The sequence below is a fragment of the Lepidochelys kempii genome, chromosome 12 (genome assembly GCF_965140285.1).
Source record: "Lepidochelys kempii isolate rLepKem1 chromosome 12, rLepKem1.hap1, whole genome shotgun sequence".
Classification (NCBI taxonomy): domain Eukaryota; kingdom Metazoa; phylum Chordata; order Testudines; family Cheloniidae; genus Lepidochelys; species Lepidochelys kempii.
In genome coordinates, this window is record NC_136391.1 from 3,996,162 (window position 1) to 4,020,660 (window position 24,499).

A 24,499-nucleotide genomic window follows, 5' to 3' on the forward strand; every position below is an offset into this window, starting at 1 on the left:
AGCCCTCCAGACTGGAGCACTCGGAGAAAACCCAATCCCAGTTTGACCCCCTGGGGTTTTGGGGTGGCCAAAGGGCATGGGCTGCAGAAACCTTACCACATGCAGCCTGCTAGTGCTATCGACCACCCCCGACCTAAGGGAGGGCGTGAAACTGGAAGGGCCTGGTGTAACTCCTACCAAGGAATGGGAGAGATGCTGGGGCATCCATGGGAACATTGGTGGCTTCGAACTTCCCCAGGTCACCGGGTAAAGTGACCCCGCTCAGTTCGATCTCGAAGGGGGGAGAGATGTGACGAAGTGGGCCTGTTCTTAATGTTTCCTCCGAATATTGTGGGGGTGCCTCAGTTTCCCCTATGCAGTTCTTAAGTATCTAGGGGGTGGGGTAAGGGTGTATGATCATTGCAGAGCCCTAGAGGGCCGGTGTGTGCAGGAGTCTGGACACAGAGAATGGCCGACACCCTGTTTCCTGGCAACTGATGGCCTGGGCCCTTCCCCCCTGCGAGGTGAGAGCTAAAGGGTTGGAGAACAAAGGAATCAGGTGACCACCTGGCCCGGGAAAGGAACAAAGCCCAGAGGAGGAGGGGCTGGAGGGAGTTTCAGTTTGGGGCTGGCTGGGACATGGAGTGAAGTGCAGACGTGGTTGTCTGGCTCACGGCCCCCCAAAATGGACCCAGCTGAGGGGTCCCGTTCTCTGCACCTGCAAGCTCTGTTTTAGACCATGTTCCTGTCGTCTAATAAACCTTCTGTTTTACTGGCTGGCTGAGAGTCACGTCTGACTGCGAAGTTGGGGTGCAGGACCCTCTGGCTTCCCCAGGAGCCCCGCCTGAGCGGACTCGCTGGGGGGAAGCACACGGAGGGGCAGAGGATGCTGAATGCTCCGAGGTCAGACCCAGGAAGGTGGAAGCTGTGTGAGCTGTGTGTCCTGAAGACAGGCTGCTCACAGAAAGGCGACTACCCCAGAGTCCTGACTGGCTTCATGGGGAGCAGTTCCAGAGCATCGCCCAGGGACTCCGTGACAGGGTGGGAAATAGAAAGCTTCCCCCAACCCAGTTTGTGGTAAAAGCACTAAAACGATATCCCGTTCTCTTTTCCTGGAACTTTAAAAGTGCACCTGGAAATCTACTGTATTGAGCACGATGAATTTTTAAAGTGGGAGCTGGCAGGGTTGCCATGGTTTCCTTTGCCCCAAGGGGTGCACTTCTGAGGATTGATGGAAATAAATAAAATAAAATGGAGAATTACAATTTTCCTACTTTAGTGGGGTGGGAGAAATCCTCTCTCCAGCTTCAGAGCTCTCTTGACTTCTGACTTCTCTCTGTCTCCTCCCCTCAGTGTCCTAGTTTTATCCTTGCTCACAGAGCTGCTTCCTCTTCAAATTCCTAAAGGACCACAGCTGTGGTTTGAGCATTGGCCTGCTAAACCCAGGGTTGTGAGTTCAATCCTTGAGGGGGCCATTTAGGGATCTGGGGCAAAAATTGGGGATTGGTCCTGCTTTGAGCAGGGGGTTGGACTAGATGACCTCCTGAGGTCCCTTCCAACCCTGATATTCTACGATTCTAAGGCATGGATGCAGCGTGTCCTGGCGGGCGGGCTGCAGAGACAGGGTCGCTCATCCATTTGTCACAAAGTGCGCAGCAACAGGTATCCCCCTTAGCAATCGCTAATGCAGTGTGGGCTTCGTAGCATTAGAACACCCACCTCGCACAGACCAGTTAAAAGGAGGAAATGGTGCAGGGCTCCCCCTTTCTCTAATGCTGTGCAGAGCTGGTGGGAAGGATGGTGAAAGGCTGCTGGAGGCAAGGTGTGAAGGCCACAGGAAGGAATTTGCCAAGCAAGGTCCAGCCAAATGGAATTAGTGCAGGAAGCACAGGGTGGGGAGGAAGCAGGGAGGGGAGCAGCCCTCCTTGAAGTGTGGCATGAAGAACCCAGCTATGGAGACTCCTGCAGATATGCTGTGGGATAAGAGAGCGGGGGGCGTCTTCTCTGAGAACAGGCCGATTGTGCTCAGGTCACAGCTTCCAGCTGTTGCAGAAGGTGGTTATTGAGAAGAGAAAAGTGGAGGTTGGATGGTGGCAAGAACGGCAGCAACAAACACTGGGTTCTTACTGTGCTGGGGTGCATGGGACAAAGTGCTGTGTGTAAACGGGGAGCCGTGCAGTTCAGCAGATCAAACCCCGTTCTGTGTCCCGGGTTTGGCTCGGCTACTTGTAACCTTGGACAAGGTGCTGCTGCTTCGAGTGCTTGCTCATGTCCATTCCGTTGTAGGTGTCTGTGCTTGCAAGATGCACCGGTGCCGGAAGTTTTTCCCTCAGTGGTATCCGTAGAGGACTGGGTCTAGCGCCTTCTGGAGTGGTGCGCATATGCCTCAGTATAAGGGGTGCTGCCACCCACCCTCAGTTCCTTCTTACCGTCCGTGTCGGTGCCGGAATGTCTCCTTGCTTCGGCAAGCTTGCTCCTCTCAACTGTGTCTAGTTGTGAACTTTTTGTATATAGTTGTTAAAAACTTTGCTAGTTCCCTTAGTGTAAGAGTTAGTGATGGTTTTAGTCCCAAACAGGACTTAGCCTAGGGAGGGGGCTCAGGGCTAGGGCAGAGGGTTGGGGTGTGGGGGATGAGGGCACTGGCTGGGGATGTGGGCTCTGGGCTGGGGCCAGGGATATGGGGTTTGGGGTGCGGGAGGGGGTGCAGGGCTAGGGCAGAGGGTTGGGATGTACAGGGGTGAGGGCTGTGGCTGGAGGTGCAGATTCTGGGGTGGGGCTGGGGTTTGGGGTGCAGGAGGGGGCTCAGGGCTGGGAGAGAAGGTTCGGTGCAGGGGGTAAGGGCTCTGGCAAGGGGTGAAGGCTCTGGGATGGGGTTTGGGGTGCGGAAGGGGGTTCAGGGCTCGGGCAGAGGGTTGGGGTGTGGGCTCTAAGCGCCAGCAAGGCCATCAGCCGGCATTCTCTGCTCACTCGAGCTCCACCCGTAACCAATTGGGTAGTAAGCAGGCATTTTGAGGGTGCGCTCGAGGACGACCTTCCAGCCTCTGTCCTGGATTCTGCTTCCCTGTTGTTTTCCAACCGTCTATCCCCCTTCCTCCCTGCCTGGGCCACTATAACATCAGACTGGTGGGTCCTCAGCACAGTAGCAGGAGGATGTATCCTCTAGTTTACTTCTATCCCCCCCACTCCTACCTCTGCCCCTCTTCAGGGACCCTTCTCTCATGAGCATCTGCCCTCTCAGGAGGTACAAGACCTTCTGCAGGTGGGAGCTGTGAAGGAGGTTCCACTGCATTTAAGGAGGAGAGGGCTTTACTCCAACTGTTTTTTAATCCCAAATGCCAAGGAGGGCCTATGCCCCATCCTTGACCTGCGGAACCTCAAAAAGTACCTCAAGAAGTCGAAGTTCCGCATGGTCTCCCTGGTCTCCGTCATGCCTTCCCTGGATCCCGGAGACTGGTATGCTGCCCTCAATCTGAAAGACACTTACTTTCACATATTGATATTCACAGACAGTTCCTATGTTTCATAGTTGGGACCACTCACTACCAGTTTGCTCCGCTTTGGCCTAGCAATAGCTCCAAGAGTGTTTATAATGTGTGTCAGTGGTGGCGGCTTACCTCAGGTGTCGGGGTATCCAGATTTACCGTACCTTGACGACTGGCTCATCAAGGGCCGCTCCAGGGTCCAGGTCCAGCGCAGCATCGAGATGCTACAAGCCACTTGTCAAGCTCTTGGTCTGCTGATAAACGAACAAAAATCAACGTTAAACTCTGTCCGTTGGACCGGGATTATCGGAGAGGTACTCAACTCTACCTGAGCCAGAGCATTTCTGCCAGAGGCCAGGTTCAGGGCAAAGTCAGATCTCATTGCCAGCTTTACCACTCGCCATGGCCCAGGTCTGTTTCGGATTATTGGGTCACATGGCAGCATGTACGTATGTTGTCCGCCAGGCAAGACTCAGCCGTCACTTTCGAGCCTTCTTACACGGCATTCTACAAAGACAAGGTCCCGCTGCAGCCCCATCTAGCTTTCCTGCTTACAGTGGTGTCGCACTTCTATGTCAACCAGGACCTCTTCCTCCTGGTGCTCTGCCCACGCCTCACTCGACCGATGAGGAGAGGTGGCTGCACACTCTGGATGTCCGGCGCGCTGTGGCATTCTGCCTGGAGTGCACCAAGCCCTTCCACAGATGGACCCTGCTCTTTATCGTGACAGCTGACAAGATGAAAGGCCTTCCGGTGTCCTCGCGGAGGATTTTGAATCTGATCATCACCTGCATCCGTACTTGTTAAGAGTTGGAGCAGGTTGTGTCTCCACCGATAGTGAAAGCTCACTCGGCCAGGGCTCAGGCGTCTTCAGCTGCCTTCCTAGTGCCCATCCCTATCCAGGACATCTGCAGGGCTGCAACGTGGTCTTCAGTACACACGTTCACGGCGCACTACGCCATCACCCAGCAAGCCAGAGATGATGCTGGATTTGGCAGAGCTGTGTTGCAATCGACACGCCCGTGAACCCCTACCAGCCTCCGGTGGTACTGCTTGGGAGTCACTTACAATGGAATGGACATGAGCAAGCACTCAAAGAAAAGTTACCTTTTCCTTCGGGATGTGTTGCTTATGTCCATTCCACATCCCGTCCTTCCCCACTTTGTCAGAGTTTCTGGCAAGAAAGAACTGAGGGTGGGGGGAGCCGGCACGGCCCCTTATTCCGTGGCATGTGCGCACCACTCCAGAGGGTGATAGAGCCGGTCCCCTACAGATACCACTGAGGGAAAAACTTCTGCACCGGTGCACGTGGTGAGCACACACACCTACAATGGAATGGACATGAGCAGCACCTCTCGAACGCCAGCTACGGAAAGATAACTGTCTCTTCCCCTTTGTGCCTTAGTTAGCCCATCTAGAGCATGTCCGGGAGGGTGAGCATCACCCACAAAGTGTGTTTCATTAGTGAGTCTTGGGGCAATTATTACATCCTGGTCCTACAGTTCTGTTTCAGTTGTTTAAAGAGGGAGCAGAAATAATGCTGTCTGCACCATTGCCTAAGTGTGTATCCAGCACCAATCGACTAAATTCTTGGAGAGCTAACTGGTACCTAGTAAAGAGTTGATTGATTTATTTAACAGGTGGCTATGGCAGGGGAAGATGCTTAAGTGGAATTTGCTGCCAGTATGATGATGATTTATTGTTGCTGTATATTAGTCATGGTGCATTATCAATAAAATGCAGGAGCGACTCTTACTTAAAAGTGAAAATCGCCTTTATTAAATAATGCAAAGGAATGTTATTAAGAGTGATGGTTGTGGGGGCAGCCATTCCTATTCACAGTACTTGGAGAGGTCAGCAGATTCCACTCCATCACCAAGAGGCATTTCTGCCTGCAGCTGAAATGGATTTGGTGTGTGTCTAAATCCTAGTTCCCATCCAACAGCTGTGCACTGATAACAGGGCTTGCCCATGTGTCTCGGAAATCTCGCCACCGTGCACATGCTGGATCTGCCAGGGAGAGCTGATTTTTGAGTGAGAGAGGCAGAAATTCCCTCTGGATCAGGGAAAGGGACAGATTTTAATGTTAAAATGGTGTGAATTTGGATTAACCCTGCTGGAGTTGCTCCAGATTTACTGAGACGAAATCCAGCGCAGACTTCCCGTACAGGAAGAGAAGGGTAGTGGGGAGGCAGTAGTTTTGGGGATTGTTTTGGATCCCATTTGCCACTGGCCACCTGTTCTCTTCCTATCTTGCAAATGTACAAAGGTTTTCTAAGCCGTCTCCTTCTGTGGCAACTGGTCCTGTGTCTTGCTTTGGACTTGAGAGCTGCCACCAAGACCCTCCATTTTTCCCAAGGCTTTGCCAGTCATACCAATATGCCACTGTGCCTTCTGCTTTCAGAAGCTGGAGGGCTGGGGCAGTTTTGCACTGTTAAACACATCCCCTCGGCCATGGTCCTTCGACCAGCCATTGGGGAGGCCTAGGGACGGAGCAGTGAAAGCGGGAGGCAAAGGGAGCTCTGACCAATCGCAGTAGCAATATTTAGATTAGCCCCATTTCCAAGAGAGACCTTCACAGAGCTGCAGCAGCCAAGGCAGCTGGGAGGAAAGACCGGTTCTGGCCTTACTTGGTGTCTGTCTGTCTGTCTTGGTGGAGAGCTGGGAAAGATCCAAACAAGCTACTCCCAGGGAATCCCTGCAGAAAACCCACCGCCCTTCCAAGGGGCCAGGCCAGCCTGAGGGAACTATAGCTGTGTGTCGGCCTGGCTTGTGGTGTGGGGGAGGGGGATTCTTGGTTGTGCAGCTGCTCAGCAGTGAAATAAAGCACAATGCATAAAGGTGCAGGGAGTCTTCCCCTTACACACAGTCTCCCATGGCCCTGAGGCTTAATGGCTAGGCCTTGACACATTGCCCCAGGGCTAAGCCTGCTAGCTAGGGCTGGAAGTGGGTGTATGAGCTCAGTCCCTCCTGTGTAAAGGAACTCAGCCCCTGGCTGCTGTATTTAATGGCAACACAGTGTCAAATTATCTCTCTACTCCATCTCTGAGTGCAGCTTCCTGGCTCTGAGCCTCTTGTCTTCTATCCCTTTTCCTTTCCTATAGAGCTTTTCCTGAACTGTCGTCAGCCCGTGTTCTGTCCCGCCACCTACACCATACTGTTCTCCTGTCCCTGCGCTGAATTCTCTGGCTCTTCCCTGGCATTCTCTGCCTCTAATTCTTCCATTCTAATCTCTGTTCTGTCTCTGCCTCCCTCCACCCACCCATGCCTCAGACTTCACGAGACCCTACTGTGCCATATAAATCCCAGCTCACCTGGACAGTGGTGGAGAATGTTTTACTGGGCTTCACTGGCAGGAAGTTGGGGGGGAACTCAGAGCTGTGTCGTTAGCTGTCTTGGCCAAAATGTTTGGGATTTTTATCCATACTAGGGCAAGACTTCAAAAGTGCAGCTCCCCCCCGCTGCCACAGAGAGCAGTGAAAGATGGGGTGCTGTGAAATTCTGGCCTGACTCTGGATGGAGGAGCCTTAGAGTAAGGGGAATGAAGCTGTTCCTGGTTCTGAATCACCGTCCTGTGGTCATAGTATATCTGGGTATTACACTGGAGCAGAGACATTAGTCAGGCTGCACTGCCGTAAACTTGTGAGAGAAGTTGTCTGTGCTGCACTGTTAACCTGGGTTAGCCTAGCTCGTGTGCAAACAGCTGCGCTGTTACTGTGCCCAGCACAAGCAGAAGTTATGTAAGGAGGGAGCCCAAGAGGCATGCATGTGCATGGGGTCCCCTAGGGTTGGCAATTTTGGTTGGACTTAGTCCTGGAGTTTTCATCTTTAATTCCTGGAGACTCCAGGGCAATCCTGGATGGCTGGCAACCCTAATCCCCCTCCGCCTCTCACACTGCTGTGACCTCTCTCCCTCCCACTGTAGAAACTGGGACCAGCTTGGATCTATTTCCCCACCTCTCCCACCAGAGAGACCGGAGCCTCTTTTCCCCCACCCCTCCCACGGGAAATGAGTCTGGCCAGGACCTCTTCCCCCTACACCTGTCTTTGGCCAACTTGAGACCAACTTGAGCCGGGCCCCCTAGTGCCCTGTCGTGGACCATATCCCACGGCTCTTTGGGCTGAGGCTCTCATGGTTCTTTCCCAGTCCATGCAGGGAGAACTCATCAGTCCTCAGGGGGATTGTGGGAAGGTACCGTCTTGGAGGCTGTCAGCTTTCGAGTGATTTAGCCTGCGTCCTCACTGCAAAGTGAATGGGTTCCAGCCCAAGTTGAAGTGGAGCCTGGGTTTAACCACACCCCAGCCAGGTCAGCTAGCCTAGGCTTTGAAGAGACTCCAAAACGGTGTCATGCTTTTCTGTGTAAACCTAGGGGGGTTAGGCTAAAGCCCAGTGAGGAGCCTGGGATAACTGTGCAATGGAGACAGGCCCATAGATGCACCACTCTGCTGATTGATCCCCAGAACTTGCTGTACCTCAGTGCAGTGCATCTCCCCGAGGTCTGCACAAACCCCAAGCTTCGGTGGTGCGCTCCTCCCCCACGCCGAGAGGACAGGCCAGGAACTCCCAGTCTGATGGCCGTGGCTTGCCGCTGTAGCAGGGAGTCCTGAGGAAGGACGCTGAATATGAGTTTCAGATTTGACTCCTAGGTGCATCCGTCAGAGGAGGGTCAGGTGAGAGCAGCCAAGAGAAGAGTGTTCTGAGCTGCTGGTCCTGTAGGGGCAGTGCATCACCCCAGTAGAGCTGCTGTTGCAGCCAGATAGTTTAATTAGCCCCAAATAGACTTATCCCCTAACCTCTCCCTGCTCCACTCCCTCTGTCTGCCCTGACTACCCTGCACAGCTCACTTTCAGGCCAGCTCCCGCTGGAGGAAATGGCTTCTGTGCTGGCCGCGTCCGTTGAACCTTTGCCCTGTCTCGGTTGGTGTGTGCATGCACCTCACTGCTAGCGGGGGTCACGCTGTGACGGGAGAGGGGGTGGCATGAACTTGGGAGGTGCATGTCAGAGAATGCAAGACAGGAGCCTTGCAGTGAGGGAAGGAGGGTGCATTGCACACAGCTGCCGCAGTGCTGGCCCTTCTGATTGGTTCTGCGTGATAGCCAGCTGCTGAGTTGTTATCCGCCTTGGCTGGCTGCCAGCACGTTTGCCCTGTAAAAACGTAACCACTGCAGCTGCGGAGCGGTTCCAGCATCCTCGCAGGGCTGGGCCAGGGGAGGGAAGAAGAAACCATTTGCCCTCTCTTGAGCACTGGGTCCAGAACAGCAGTGGGGAGCTAGACGATGCCAGTCAGCAGAAACAACTCACCTGTTGGGCTCCAACTTCCTGGCCACTGCCCTGTGCTCTGCTGGGGCACCTAACTCTTGCCAGCGCTGCGCCTGGCTCTCCTGCTGCTCCCCTGGACTCGGGGCTGCTGGGCCACTGCATGCAGTAGGAAGGCAGATGGTGCTTCAGGCTAGCATGGAGATGTGCTCATCCCTACGCTTGCTTCCTGGCCAGGCTGCAAAGCCTAGAGTCAACCCTGCGTGCTGTTCTTTCAACCAGTCCCGCCCCACACCTGCCCCCTTGCTGAAGGGGTTTCCTGCAGGGGGTCTGCATCCTATTGAATTCCACCTGCCACCTCCAACACAGACAATCCCCTACCGCCTAATTATTGGGAAGGTTGGGGTGGCATTTCCAGGTGGATTCCGCTTGCAAAGCGAAGGAAACAACCCTCCTGTGAGTGACTTACAGCCCCTCCTGCCCCACTGGGAATTGATTCATGGTAATCAGCCAACAGCTGGCTGGGAGGACAGCCCACCCTTGCCCTGGGCTCTGCAGGCGGCCGCAGAATCCTCTGTGCTGGAGGGAGCTCCCATCTGGGTTTCAGGGTCCCTTTGTGGGAGGCAAGAGATAGGTGTCCTACTGCAGGCTGGCTTTCCCATGGAGGGCTGGCTGCCCTGTTCAGCCCTGGCCTGCTGTGTGAGATGCACCTCAGCATTTGCCCCCGCCCTCCTCCGACACACACAGGCAAAAGGTGCTGAGCTCCCAGCAGGCAGGTGCTTTCACCATTACTCAGCCAGAAATGCTGCTGCCACTCCCTCTTCCCTGCTCTGTGTAAAAGGAGGACTAACCCTCTGAATTGAGAGAGGTAATTCTTAATGACCTAAGGCCTGTCTTTTGCTGCTGCTGCTGTGTGCCTGTGAGCTCTGCATAGCTGCTGGCGGCTAGCACACGCGGCTTCTTCGTAACGGGGGGATGCAGCATGAGGAGCCTTTTACGTGCTGGCTGCACACTGGAAATGGAGCAACTTTCCTCTTCCCCTCTCTTCCAAGAACCTGGTGTGAGACTGGCTGGCCCTTCTCCGTGTGGAGAGACCTTCCCCATCTCGCTCTTCAGGGGGAGTTCTTGAGCTCCAAGTGTCTCCTGTAGGCTGCAGTATCCCTTTCCCCTCCGTGCAGGCTGCATGTTGTTTCCTTGAGATCTACTGCTGCTTGTCTGGCTTTCTCCTCGCTACCGTCATAAAATAGGTATAACAGTTCAGAGTGAGCACTCCCTTTCCCAGCGTTCCCAGGACCAACCCCACTACAACTCGGCAGGAGCTGCAGTGTCTCTGACACATCCTCTCAGCCAGGTATTGGCATGATGGGGTGGTGAGCATTGTGTAACTGCGTTCAGAGAGCTGAGTCGTAAGGCATGGTGCATGTCTGGAATTTCCAGTTTCCTGGGCCCAAATGCACTGTTTGACAGCAGTAGATTGTAGCTCTGCAGTTGAAGTACAGAGGCCTGCTGGTATTGATGTGGGAAGGTGTCAAGGTTCCTTCCCCACTCTGAACTCTAGGGTACAGATGTGGGGACCTGCATGAAAACCTCCTCAGCTTACTTTTACCAGCTTAGGTTAAAACTTCCCCAAGGTACAAATTATTTTACCCTTTGCCCTTGGATTTCCACTGCCACCACCAAACTTTATCTGGGTTCCTGAAAAAACGGAGTTTGGACACGTCTTTCCCCCAAAATCCTCCCAACCCTTGCACCCCACTTCCTGGGGAAGGTTTGGTAAAATCCTCACCAATTTGCATAGGTGACCACAGACCCAAACCCTTGGATCTTAGAACAATGAAAAAGCATTCAGTTTCCTTACAAGAAGACTTTGAATAGAAGTAAAAAAAAAAAAAAAAGAATCACCTCTGTAAAATCAGGATGGTGAATACCTTACAGGGTAATTAGATTCAAAACATAGATAATCCCTCTCGGCAAAACCTTAAGTTACAAAAAAGACACACAGACAGGAATATTCATTCTATTCAGCACAGCTATTTTCTCAGCCATTTAAAGAAATCATAATCTAACACATACCTAGCTAGATTACTTACTAAAGTTCTAAGACTCCATTCCTGTTCTGTCTCTGGCAAAAGCATCACACAGACAGACACAGACCCTTTGTTTTTCTCCCTCCTCCCAGCTTTTGAAAGTATCTTGTCTCCTCATTGGTCATTTTGGTCAGGTGCCAGCGAGGTTACCTTTAGTTTCTTAACCCTTTACAGATGAGAGGATTTTTCCTCTGGCCAGGAGGGATTTTAAATGGGTTTACCCTTCCCTTTATATTTATGACAGAAGGGTTCTGGCTGGATCTCAGCATGGCTTTGACAGTAGTGATCTCCCAGTGCCGGAGAAGTAGGGTGAGGCTTGCGGTGTCCCGGAGGGCAAGAATACATCGGGGGAGCTATCTGTTGTGATTCACCAAAAGCGTTGTCAGAAGTTAAAGTAGCACTCCAGGAAAGGGGTGAAGAGGCTGCAGGGAAACGCAACAGACCTTCAATCTTCTCATCAAAGGGCCTGCAGTTTCTCATTCCAATACCGGTGAAGCAATCAGTGCTGAACAAAGAGGGTTGATCAGCAGCCAGAGAATTTTAATAAAGGGTTGAAATAAAACCTGTGCAGGCCCATTTTGCTCCTGCCAGCACTTGCGGCTTTTCTTGTAACGTTGGTAGAACGCACATGCAAACTGAACCTTCCCGGGGAATTGGCATGATAGAGACTAGTACATATGCATAGCTAGGAATCTCTGAGACCGGCCCTGCTGGATTGCTTGTTGAGCTGGTGTATGGTAAGCGCTGTAGCGTTGACTTTTGGCTGAGTAAAGCTTAGCGCAGCATCCAGGCCCACCGACCGAAATTCCGGGGGCCAGGGCCATCCCTGGGGTGGGCGGGACCTGAGGCAGAAGTGATGAATCTGTTACTTATGGGACTGCCCGTGCTGGCCAATCACGCCGGCCTGTGGGGCCCCCCAAAGTGTGGGTCCCAGAGCGGTCTCGCATACCTAGGAGCCCTGCAGGCCTCCAGGGCAATTTAAAAGGGCCCAGGCCCCGGGGCAGTTGCACCCCTTTGCCGCCGCCCCCCCGCCAGCAGGCCTGGTAGCATCTACCAGCTTGGCCAGAGAGAGGAGACACTCAGCTGATGTTGCTAATTTGGGTTCTGTAGACAGTGGGCACAGTTGTATAAATCACATATCCCTGGGGAACCGGGACTAGAACCTTGGACCATTGAGTCCGAGCCTCAACTACTTCAGCTAAAGGAGACCTGTGCTAGCTGGTGGTGCCTAATCCTTTTTGGGGGCAGCCAGCCACTACAGGGAGATATCACTTGCTCATACATGCAGCCAGTATATTACAGGCCAACTCCATGCAAGCCCTATCCATTGGGCCAGATAGATTTCCTCTGTTTCACCTGGCTTAAAATTGGCTGGCTGCCTGGGGCCAAAGATGAATTGCAATAGCACTTTGAGGTAGGCTGTGTAAATGGGAGGGCTTGGTCTCTTGGTGAGATAGGAGACGGCCAAGCAGGGAGCATGGCAGTGGCCATTCCCCACCCAGGGCTATTTCCCTAGCTACCCCCTCTTCTTCTCATGACACAATGCTAGCTCTGCCAGTGGCACAGGGTCATCGACAATCCCTCAAGGTTGATCTTTCACAGGTTTTATTTTTCACGGGTCCTTTGGTGACTGAGGAGTCTGATCCTTGAGTCCACAGGCTCGCTGGCAGACATTGCAGGTGGTGTGGGAAGACGGGGTTGGGCCACAATTGCTGCATGACAGTTGTCTTTCCTTTCTTTTCTGGTGTTTTTCTGCAACCAGGGCAAGGCAGTTTTCCTCCAAAGTGGACGTTCCCTCTCTGACAAGTCTTCGCCGGTTACCCCTCTCCTGGGCTGCTGTCTCCCAGTGCATGGTGTCAATGCCACATCTCTTGATGTTTAGCTTGAGGGTGTCTTTAAAGCGTTTCTTTTGGCCTCCCCGTTTCCTTTGGTGAGTTGGGCATACAGCAGTTGTGCTGGTAAGTGCACATCAGGCATGCGCACACAGTGCCCGCTCCCACTCAGCTGGTGCTGGATAATAGGGGCCTCAATGCTGAAGATGTTGGTCTCTGAGGGCACTGACTTTAGTGTGATGATCCTCCCACTTTGTTGTTGATCTTCCAAAGAAAGTGCTGGGGTTGGCATTCCAGGTTTTTCAGGTGTTTTCTATGTCACCCAAGTCTCTCAGCCATAGAGGAGAGTTGGGATTACCACCGCTTTATGAACTAAAAGTTGAGTATGCGTTCTGATGTTGAACCCGTGATTGCTGAGCAAGGCCGGCACAGCGAATTCTGTGCTGAATCTCGACACCTGTGTCTGCCCTCTTTGAGAGATGGCTGCCAAGATAGGTAAAGAATTCTACATTTTCTACAAATACATTGACAAAGAAGAACTAGATCTTTCTTGCTGGGTCTGATGATTGACCGGGGACTGGCTAATGGAGAACTTTTGTTGTGCCGATGTTCAGTCAGCCCTAGGCTTTTGTAAGCTTCAGAGACACAATTAAGGGCTGTTTGTAGATCCTCCTTTGAGTGTGCAACTACAGCTCAATCATCTTCGTACTGGAGTTCGGTTACTGTTGCCGATATTACTTTAGTTCTGGCACGGAGACGAGAGAGGTTGAAGAGGTTGCCGTCAGTCCGATGTTGGATGCCAATGCCCTGTGGTAGACAGTCTTGGGTTAGTGTTTTCGTAGCTGCTAAGAAAATGGAGAAAAGGGTGGGTGCTGGTACACAGCCTTGTTTTACACCAATTCGGATGACAAAGGGTTCAGAGGCAGAGCCACTGCACAGGATGGAGAGAGTCATCTGGTCGTGGAGGAGTCTTACAATGGTGATAAATTTGCCTGGGCAGCCAAACTTTGGCATGATTTTCCACAGAGCCACACAGCTGACAGTCAGAGGCTTTGGTCAGATCAATAAAGGCCATATACAGTTCCTGGTGTTCTTCACATTTTTCCTGGATCTGCCTGGCTGTGGAAATCACGTCCGTTGTGCCTTGTGATGGTCTGAAGCCACACTGGGACTCTGGAAGTACTTCCTCTGCAAGAGGGAGCAGGCGATTCAGTGAGATTCTAGCAAGAATCTTCCCCGCAATGGAGAAGAGGGCAGTGCCCCGATAGTTGCCACAGTCGGCCCTGTCTCCCTTTTTGAAAATGGTGATGGTATTAGCGTTACGTAAGTCAGCAGGGATTTCTCCGGTGCCCCAGATTTTGAGGAGCAGCAAGTGAACCTTGTTAGTCAGTTTTTCTCCCTCCACTTTCCGTACTTCAGCTGGTATGCCATCAGGTCCTGGTGCTTTATTGTTCGTCTTTTGTTTAATTGCTTTGCAGACCTCCCCAGGGGTTGGTGGGCTGGTGAGAGTTTCCCAGGTTGGGTGCTGAGGGATGGAGTTGATGGTGTCGTCCGTCACAGTTGATTGCTTGATTTAGAAGCTTTTGGTGGTGTTCCTTCCAGTGTTCTTTGATGGATTCATTATCTTTAAGAAGGGCACTACCATCTTTGGAGCTCAGAGGTGTGAGGCTACGTGAGCTTGGTCCGTACAAGATCTTTGACTCACCAAAAAAGCTCTGCATATCATGTCTGTCAGCGAATGTTTGGATTTCTTTTGCTTTGTCCTCTCACCATTTGTTTTTGATTTCTTGGGTCCTCCTTTAAACTTCAGATTTGAACTTGATGGAAAGAGCTCTGCTTCTGCCTGGGTAGTGGTTGATTTTGCCAGTCATAGAAAGCTTTCCTCTTCTGGTCCAAAAGGGCTGTAATCTCAATAATGTTGTTGTCAAACCAGTCCTGATGGCGGCAGGTAGCAAGGCCAATGGATTGCTTGCAAGCCTCGTAGATGGTCTGTTTTAGGGCTTCCCACTCTTCTTCGACACTTGTGTTGTCATTTCCTGGTGTTCATATGACCAGTTTTTCACTGAGGAGTGTTTGGAAGTTCTCTTGGTGCACTGAGGATTGAAGTCTGTGGATGTTGTATTGCTGTCTGTGTGATTTGGATTGCTTTCTATGTTTCGGTGCAATCCTGATGGACATGACTGACCTCACCAGGCAGAGGTCAGTCCAGCAATGGTCAGCTCCTCTCATGACACGAGTGATTTGGACATCTCTTAGATCCTGTGTTCTTACAATGACATAGTCTAGGAGGTGCCACTATTTTGAGCGGGGATGTTGCCAAGTTGTTTTGTACTTGTTGCTTTGTCTGTAGATTGTATTTGTGATTACAAGGTCGTGCTCTGCACATTTGCTGAGTAGAAGGAATTGGAAGAGCCATTGGAATTGGTCTTGCCCACTCCTTTCTTCCCAGTGGTGCTACTCCATATGTTAGAATCTTGTCCAACTGTTGCGTTGAAGTTTCCTAAGAGGATTATCTTATCAGTTTTTGGAGTGGATGACAACATTTTATCAAGGTCAGTGTAGAAGGATTCTTTCTGTTCTTCAGAGTCAAGAGTTGGTGCATATGCACTGATGATAGTGGCAAATGACTTATTGACCAATTGGATGCGGAGGATCATAAGGCGCTTGTTGATGCCAACGGGAAGCTGTCAAGTGGTTAACTAGAAGGTTTTGATTGCAAAACCAACACAGTGTATTCGCCTGTCGCTTGCTGGTTTTACTTTCCAGAAGAAAGTGTAACCACCGCCCTCTTCCCTCAAGTGGCCTTCATCTACACGTCTTGTTTCACAGAGAGCAGTGATGTTGAAGTTGTACCTCGAGAGTTCTCGGTCAACAATTGCTGGTCTGCGTTTGGGTCTTTCACTTTTTAATTCATCTAGTAGAGTACGGACGTTCCAAGTTGCAACAAACATTTTTGTTTTTCAACTGCATTGGGAGTGATCCCTCTGGGCACGGTTCTCCAGTCAGGTATGGTGGGACAGCCTAAGTTTGGGGCACCTTTTCTAGCCCCTTCCTCATATGGGGTGAGCAGAGAGGTTCCTAAAAAGGCTTGCTCCGTCATGACCTCTGCTGCCGAAAATGCCCCCCTATCCCAGTCCAGGGACATGTGACGACCATCTTGCAGACAATGCCTGCGTATGGGTCTGTGATTAAAGACTCCTGGCGATCACTTCACTTATCCCCATCGCCACTCGCCCATCACGGCAGGACTTTTATGGGTAGGGATGGGGGGAAAAGTTCTTCCTGTGAAAGAAGCCTGCTCATGAGCAGTTTAATGTAGAGGGAGCTGATGTGCACTGGCAGCCATGCAAATCTTGGCGGACGAGGCACCTGTGTCTGGTGGCAAGGAGGTCCAAGACGACCGGGGGTTTCTCCTCCTTTGCAGCTGTTGAGAGCTGATCCTGCTTCATCCACCTGTTCTGCTGTTGAGGTCTTGTACTGGGTTGTGTTGTGCTGGGCTGCACTTTGTCTGGTACCTCACCTTCAACCTTACCAGTCGGGTGACCCTACCAGGAGTACAGGTTCCAGACGGCATCGCTCTTAAGGTCTTAAGTATGCGCAAGCTTCTCCACCGTGTCAAGGTGGCAGCCCAAGGACGAGGAGACACAGTGCTGGCTCTACCAGTGACGCTGGCAATGGGGCCCTGTGCACAGGGATGCCCCTCACTTACTTTGGTTCACCTTACAATTTCTTTTAATGCTTGTATTGAGCGGTCCTGCCTCTTGCTAGCTACAAAGCTCTGCCTCAATGCACTCTGCTGCATCCTGTCCCCGGCCAGCCTCTGGCTGTCACGGCATGCCCCAGTCAGCAATTTCACATCATCTCACCTTGTGCTGCTTCTGTCGAGCCCTTCTCTGCCCCTTCCTCCGAACAGGAACAGGTTTGCTGAACTAGCTTTGGAGGCAAAAAGTTCCCTCCTCCAGGAACAGCCTCTGCCCGACAAAGCTACAAGATGACGAGCAGCTGCAGCTCTACAGCCAAACCTGCTAAATAGATTTACTTTCTGAAAACTTGTCGTAAGGGCTCACAGACTTGAAATCTAGTCATTTCCACACTCCCAAAACAGTTCACTGCTACATCTGCCCCTCAGTGGCCCTGCCACTTCTTATGTCTTTACCAACACATTGTCCTCTATTTTTCTAATGGCTTTTCTCTCCGCCATTGCTGGATGAAAGACCCAGACAAACCAACAGAGTGACTGACACTGGGTCAATGCAGAGTGCTGTAGAACCCACAAGCAACTAAACAGCTTATAACAAAGGAGAGAGAACCAAACTGTTGGATCTTGGTGCTCCTTGTCACAACAGTAAATTTGAAATCACATCTGGGCTTTTTTTTAAGTTGATGCTCCTTTTGAAAAAGACCGGCTTCCTCTGCACGAACAGCTTCAACCCAAAAAGACCTTCTAAAGCTTGAGGCAGAAGCCAGCAAGTTCCTGGCTTATCATTGGTTATTTAGTGCCTAGTACAGTTCTAAAGTGTGCCAGTCCCGAAGGAGACAATCAGCAAGACTCAGTCCGTAACCTGAAGAGCTGCAGCCGTAAGGGTGCATGTCCATTGCAGCCAGGGATGTGAACGGCAGCTCCTGGAAACATGCCTGCACTAGCTGTAGTCTAGCTAGCTTGCTAAGATTAGAAGTGAGGATGCAGTACAAGCCCACCTGTCCCCCTTGTGTATGTACTTGCTTGTGCAGCCTGCTCCAAAGCCACACGAGCTGCCCTTCACAGCCCCAGCTGCCGTGTAGGTGCACCCGAAGGATCTTGCAAAAACTACCAAATGGGGCACTTACTACCATGCCTTGTCAGTCCAGTTGTAGTCACTGCATCTAGTTGTGGTGGTGGGATTGACACCTGGAAATCAATGTTAGCAGAATCCGGGCCCTGACTGCAGGGAAGGGAGGGATTAGGGCGTCTGCTGGAATCTACTCCTAGACCTTCCCAGTGCCAACAAGTGCAGCTGCTTCTGCTATGGATCCTATATTGCACGATCTTACAGTGCCCTTCTGCTTCTGCTCTCCGTCCCTCAGCACTTGGGGACCTGGAAGCCATTGAGATTTCCATCCATCTTCCTGCATGACATGCCCTACCCCCCCGCCCCCCCCGGGAGATGTACCTGGCTCCTCTTTCTGTGGCACTGCTCCCGCACCAAGGCAGTTTGGGGGCAAGGTGAGGTGGCTGGAAGACCCCCACCCCTCTCACTTCGGGTGTGTGACTGCGCCATTGAACTCTCAAATTCTCAGACAAGGCCCTGAATGGATTCCAATGTTGATGGAAAACAAGAAGCAGAGAGTATCAGCTGGAACCAGACAGGGTGACCAGATGACAAGAACAAAATATCAGGACACATGGGGGGCAGCCACAGGCTCAACACCCCCCCCCCCCCGGCGGGCTCTAGGTTTTTTGCCACCCCAAGCAAAAATAAATAAATAAATAAAAGGCGGAGTGCCTTCAAAGCAAAATATCGGGACAAGTGTACGGTCGGGACGCGGGACAAACTACTAAATCCTAGAATCATAGACTTTAAGGTCGGAAGGGACCATTATGATCGTCTAGTCTGACCTCCTGCACAACGCAGGCCACAGAATCCCACCCACCAACTCCCGTAACGAACCCCTAACTTATGAGGGAGCTATTGAAGTCCTCAAATCGTGGTTTAAAGACTTTGAGGTGCAGAGAATCCTCCAGCAAGTGACCCATGCCCCACACTGCAGAGGAAGGCGAAAAAACCCCAGGGCCTCTGCCAATCTGCCCTGGAGGAAAATTCCCGACCCTGTCACAGAGTCCCCGGGCAATGCTCTGGAACTTCTCCCTACGAAGCCAGTCAGGACTCTGGTGAGGTCTCCTCTCTGTAAGCAGACTGTCTGCAGGACACACAGCTTCTACCTTCCTGGGTCTGTCCTCGGAGCATTCAGTATCCTCTGCCCCTCTGTGCACTTCCCACAGCGAGTCCGCCCAGATGGGGTCCTGGGGAAGCCAGAGGGTCCTGCACCCCAACTTCGCAGTCAGATGGGACTCTCAGCCAGCCAGTAAAACAGAGGTTTATTAGACGACAGGAACATGGTCTAACACACAGCTAGGTACAGAGAACAGGACCCCTCAGCCGGGTGCATTCTGGGGGGCAGTGAGCCAGACAACCACGTCTGCACTTCACTCCATGTCCCCAGCCAGTCCCAAACTGAAACATCGGGACAGTCCCGATTTTATTGGGATGTCTGGTCACCCTAGAACCAGATGTAGTGCAGACGGAACCAGTGCAATCTCCTCCCACCCCCAAGCTCTGCTGCCTGGACCTAAAGCCTTCTCTGTAACCATCCTACTTGACTTGGGCTTCTATGCTCACAAGACTTCTACAAGGCTTCTGTGCTCACAAGGCAGCTCACTGCACTGCTGTGCCAGGCCATTTAGGAGGCTGTGATAGGGATAAATAGACCAGATTACAGTCTCCATCTCATTTCCACTTGAAGACCAACGTGCAGGAGCTTCACCCAGTCTGCAGAAATGCAAGGCCTGCTGTGCCACCTCACCCCTAGCTATGCAGATGCTCCATGGCTGATTGCATCAAGCCTGCTTCATTGTAAGCTGTAGTAGCAGCAAATCCAAAATGCTGTGCACTGGCCTGCGGTGCCAAGGTGAGGAGAGGGAATGGCAGAGCCGGTGACGTACCGGAAAGAGAACGTGCATGGAAGGATGGTCATGCTCTCCTTTTTCCTGCCCTCCTGCCAAGGGTTTCTCTAGACCCGCTCCCAGAAGCTCTCTGGAATCTCCAGTATTGCTTGGTTAGTTAAAGCCACCTGTTTTCCCAGGCTCCTTCCCCTCCCACTTCCCCATCTACCATGTGACAGACTCCTGTTCTATGCTGTCCTTCACTCAGTGGAAACCCTTCAACAGCGGAGATCTGCTCTGGGTTTCCCATGTCCCTGGCATGTGATCTGCGAGTCATTGTGCTGATGGCTTCAGCTGTTGGCTGCTGTTATGGAGGCTAGCAGCTGCACGTGGTTGGTTGATGTGCTTTGGCCGGTTGTTCTCTCCTCTTCCCTGCCCCTCCCACAGTATTGTCTTCAGAAGCTTTCAAGAACTGGAGCAGGGCCGAAACTGCTGTGCCTGAAGCACGGGCTGCGATCCTGGTGAAAAGGGAGGGCGGAACACTGCTGCTGCTTCTCTGCGGCTTGTGCTCCCTGAAGCTCTCCCCTGAGTTCTGCAGCAGGCAGTGTGTCCCTGTCGTGTCTCCCCCCGGCCTCCCCATGCAGAGATTAGACATGGGTATTTAAGGTGAAGAGGACCCAGGCTTTGTCTGTAAACAGTATATTAGTGCCTTGTTTTTTCCTACCCCCCCCCTCCCAGATGTTCAGGTTTAACTTGGATTTAAACTTGGAGAGTGGTCAGTTTGGATGAGCTATTACCAGCAGGAGAGTGAGTTTGTGTGTGTGGTTTTTGGGAGGGGGGTGAGGGGGTGAGAGAACCTGGATTTGTGCAGGAAATGGCCCAACTTGATTATCATGCACATTGTGAAGAGAGTTGTCACTTTGGATGGGCTATCACCAGCAGGAGAGTGAATTTGTGTGGGGGGGTGGAGGGTGAGAAAACCTGGATTTGTGCTGGAAATGGCCCAACCTGATGATCACTTTAGATAAGCTATTACCAGCAGGACAGTGGGGTGGGAGGAGATATTGTTTCATATTCTCTGTGTGTATATAAAGTCTGCTGTAGTTTCCACGGTATGCATCCGATGAAGTGAGCTGTAGCTCAGGAAAGCTTATGCTCAAATAAATTGGTTAGTCTCTAAGGTGCCACAAGTCCTCCTTTTCTTTTTGCGAATACAGACTAACACGGCTGTTACTCTCAAACCTATAAATGGACTGGAATGCAAAGCAATCCCTCCACCAATTGAGGTGGAAAGCAATGGAGTACCCGTTCGCCTCACACAGAGGGGTGATGTGTGTGTTGTTCCTTTAATGCAAAATGTTTCCAGATTTCCCAGTGCTAGCACACACAAAAACAACAACAAAATCCCATCCTTGCTAATCAAAACCAGGCTTGCAATTGGCCAGCAGTTTGCTTCAGACTCCTGCTCGAGGGAACAAGGCGTTGGCCAGCAAAATGTCAGAGCTTCTATTTATGGAAAATGAGCTCTTGGTTTTGATCGAGGGTCAGGGGAGGGAGCGAGAACCAGAATTATACTGGCCTTAAAATGCCTGCTCCAGCGCGTAGGCTTGTGAGGGGCGTGTCAGAGGTCACCAGGCTCGTCACAGCTGCCTTTCTGGCTCCCTACACAGGGTTTCCCAGGAAGCTTTCCAGGGCAGTTCTTGCTTCTGCAGCACTGGCTACTTGATGTGTATCCTAGCCTGCAGCCAGGGAAACTGGCTCCTCGCTGCCCTGAGAGCTTTGCTCAACTGACCCAACCTTGCCGGGTTCTTTTGGGGCGGGGAGGGAGGCTTTTGTCTAAGGGCCAAGGCAGTGCTGAGCGGCACAGCACAAAACAGACCTTCTGGTTAGAGGGTAATGAAGGGCTCGTCTCTTCTTCCCCCAGGACTGACAGGATCATGGCATTTGGGCCCTGACTGGCTGTAATTGCCCCCAGAGGCACTTAAGCCAGGGAGGCAGCCTCCCCTCCGCCCCCATCCCCAAGGCTGATATCTCTCTCTCTCGCGTGGTTCAGGTGGGGATCTGTGCCCAGAGGCAACTCCATTGTGAGCGGTGATGGGCATGGGGTCACCTGCCCTGTGCAACTGCGTGTGGAGGAGCCACTTCCATGCTGCGTTAGCTGTGGATGGGGAGCCGGGGGGATCCCTTCGGCGTGCCGGCTGGGAGTTTGGGGGGTGGGGAGCCGGGAGGATCCCTTCGGCGTGCCGGCTGGGAGTTTGGGGGGTGGGGAGCCGGGGGGATCCCTTCGGCGTGCCGGCTGGGAGTTTGGGGGGTGGGGAGCCGGGGGGATCCCTTCGGCGTGCCGGCTGGGAGTTTGGGGGGTGGGGAGCCGGGGGGATCCCTTCGGCGTGCCGGCTGGGAGTTTGGGGGGTGGGGAGCCGGGGGGATCCCTTCGGCGTGCCGGCTGGGAGTTTGGGGGGTGGGGAGCCGGGGGGATCCCTTCGGCGTGCCGGCTGGGAGTTTGGGGGGTGGGGAGCCGGGGGGATCCCTTCGGCGTGCCGGCTGGGAGTTCATGGCAGGGGTGGGATGGACCATCAGGAAGGCTGAAGGATGGGGTGTCCTTTCTCTCCTGGTTGACACTGTAGGGCCCTTTTGGAGGCTGTTCTCCCCTGCCCCATTCAGCGTTTCTCCTTGAGGAATTGTAGCCAGGGAGGGCTTGTATAGCCTGGAAAACATGCTCCCCTGCACTTGCAGAAGTAATAGGTACAGGAGAACCTGGTCTCTCTGCCTTTGAGACATGGTCAGAGCCCATCTGTGCTCCTGGCTTTCCCAGAGGGAGAGAGTGGGTTTGAGCGCTCATGCAGGTCAGACTGGATCCCCAGTGTGGTCCCTTATGGCCTGGAATGGGGTGTGGGGACAGATGCTCAGTGGATGCTGATCTAGCTGAAGTTTGTGTATTTTCAAGGTGCCTAGAGGGTGGGCCCAGACCCAGGAAGGAATGTTCTTGGCACTGATGTTTCTCTGCCAGAGGAAGAGCCTCCTTGCATACTTTGTCCCTGGATATCCTAGGCGCCTGGTTGTGAACTGGTACCTGTGTCAGCCATGGCCATTTCCTGCAACGTTCTGGACAAACCTGAGTGAATTAAGTTTAAGTATCTTAGCGCATCGTATTAAAAATGCCAATATTTGTATTACTGTGGGATCGTCTATAACGGCTCTAGGACATTGTAAACCCTGGGAAGAGTCATGAGCTTCAAGGAACCAGCAGGTGTGCAGGACAAGAAGGAACTTGAAGTTGAGTGAATTTCCTGGAAAATGCTTCGGAGGTGGGCAATACAGATGACCATCGCCTGACCCTTCCTTTTGAAACTGCCTTGAGAAGAAACCCATGGCCTGCTGATCACCTGCTTCCAGGGTCCCAAGATCAAAGACCCAAACTGAATAAAGGGGTGACTCTCAGATCTAGGGTGGTGCTTGTTCTGAGCCAAAGATTTTATGAACATGTGCCCACAGAAAAACCTGTGTAGGGTTTGAAGGACTGACTCCTACCGGAGTCCTAGCTGGAGTGATCTCTGGGAAGCTTATTAGCGGGCATGTGGGTTCTCAGATCAGTTAATATGTTTTCTCTGTAATGCTTTCACCTTGAGAATAAATGTGTTTTGTAGGAAAAGCTCTGTGCTACCTTTATAACTCTAAGGAGAGGTCCCAGCCCTCTCCCAAAGGTTGTTGGGGTGATTCTGGCTCCCTGCAGTGCCGTGTTTCCTCCCTGGTCGTTCTCTGTGGCACTAAGGTTTGTTTTCTGCTGCACTGCATCAGGTTTGACTTGAAATAAGCAAGTGACTCATTCCCATGGTTGTCTCCCTTCCTTCTCCGCAACCTCCGCTAGCTCCTGTTTGAGGCTGCCACTTGCCATGATGTGCCATCAGGAGCAGCATCCTGACCCAAGCGGCCTCCTGTATCTTATGTCCCCTGCTTCCTGGCCTGTTTGTTGTGGTGCTGATCTTTGCCTCCGCTCCACTGAGGGGGGAAGTGTTTAATTCCAAAAGCACATGTCTGCAGCCAGTTATGTAAGAATAATTGATATAAATGGGCTTATTTATTGCTGCCCGTTCCATTTGAACACAGTCCATAAAGAATGTTAGATTAGGTTACGTAAAGCTCTGCACAGGGAATCCAATTGTCGGCCAGTACTGTGTCGCTAATCGCACCAGCGGCGCCTTGAGCTGCTCCTGCTGCCTTTGAGTCCCAGCCACCCTGCTCCTAGCATGGAAAATCCACGTGGGTAGAGGGATTCTGCTGTGCATGCTGAGCTTAGCAGGACCCAGGGTAGAAAGTTGCCATGAAAGTACCGCTGTCCCTCTCCTGTTTAGGAGGGTGCGGAGGATGCTGTGGCACTGGTTTTCAAAAATAGTGCAGGGAATTGTGTGCTGGTGAAAGCTGCTGGGCTGACTGCCCTGCAGATGGAGAGTGGCGGGGCTGACGTCTCCACTTCACCCCCACTGGTGTTTCTCCACTCCTCCCTGCAGAGAGCTTTCAGCCCTTTGAATCCTGCCAGCAAGGTGGGCACTTGTGAGGATACTTCAGTGATGTGGGAGCCCATCCTTCACAAACTGGACTGAGCCTTCTCTTCCTCCCTCTGAATTCATAGAATCATCGACTATCGGGGTTGGAAGGGACCTCAGGAGGTCATCTAGTCCAACCCCCTGCTCAAAGCAGGACCAAGCCCAACTAAATCATCCAAATAATCTAAATCATTCATAGCAGAAATGAAAGTTTTGTTTTGTTTTTTTAAGTAAGATGCTGGTATGCAGTAGAGGGACAAAAGTAAAATTGTCTGGGGGTTCAGCTGCCTAATTGCTAAACAAAACTTGAAGAATTACACTTCACTATCCCATCTTCCACCCTTCCGGGGTTCCTCCAGCCCTGAGCTCTCACAACCCTGCTGTAAATACCTCTGTCATCAGAGATGTTCTCACCTACTGCCCACTTACTCCTCTAGATCAGTAATCTATTAAATGCTGCTCCCTGCAGTACCCTGTTATTAGCCTCCCTGGACTCTCAGTAGCAGCTGTTCATTAACAGTGTTTCCTGTGTGTTTTGATCCACCTTGGGGCACTTCCGCATCGCCCCTTGGCTATTTATTGTCTTTAATAGCCTCTTGTGAGAGATCTTGTCAAAAGCATTTTAAAAATCCAAGCAAATTATGTTCAACAGGGTCTCCTTCATCCAAAGCTTTACTGACT

The 24,499-nt window shown here is 52.1% G+C and overlaps 1 protein-coding gene across 8 annotated transcripts in view; it reads left to right on the forward strand.

The window, feature by feature from the left end:
• The window catches only part of VAC14 (VAC14 component of PIKFYVE complex), a 202,864-nt gene that overhangs the window by 140,632 nt on the left and 37,733 nt on the right, over positions 1-24,499 (forward strand). The window lies entirely within an intron of this gene.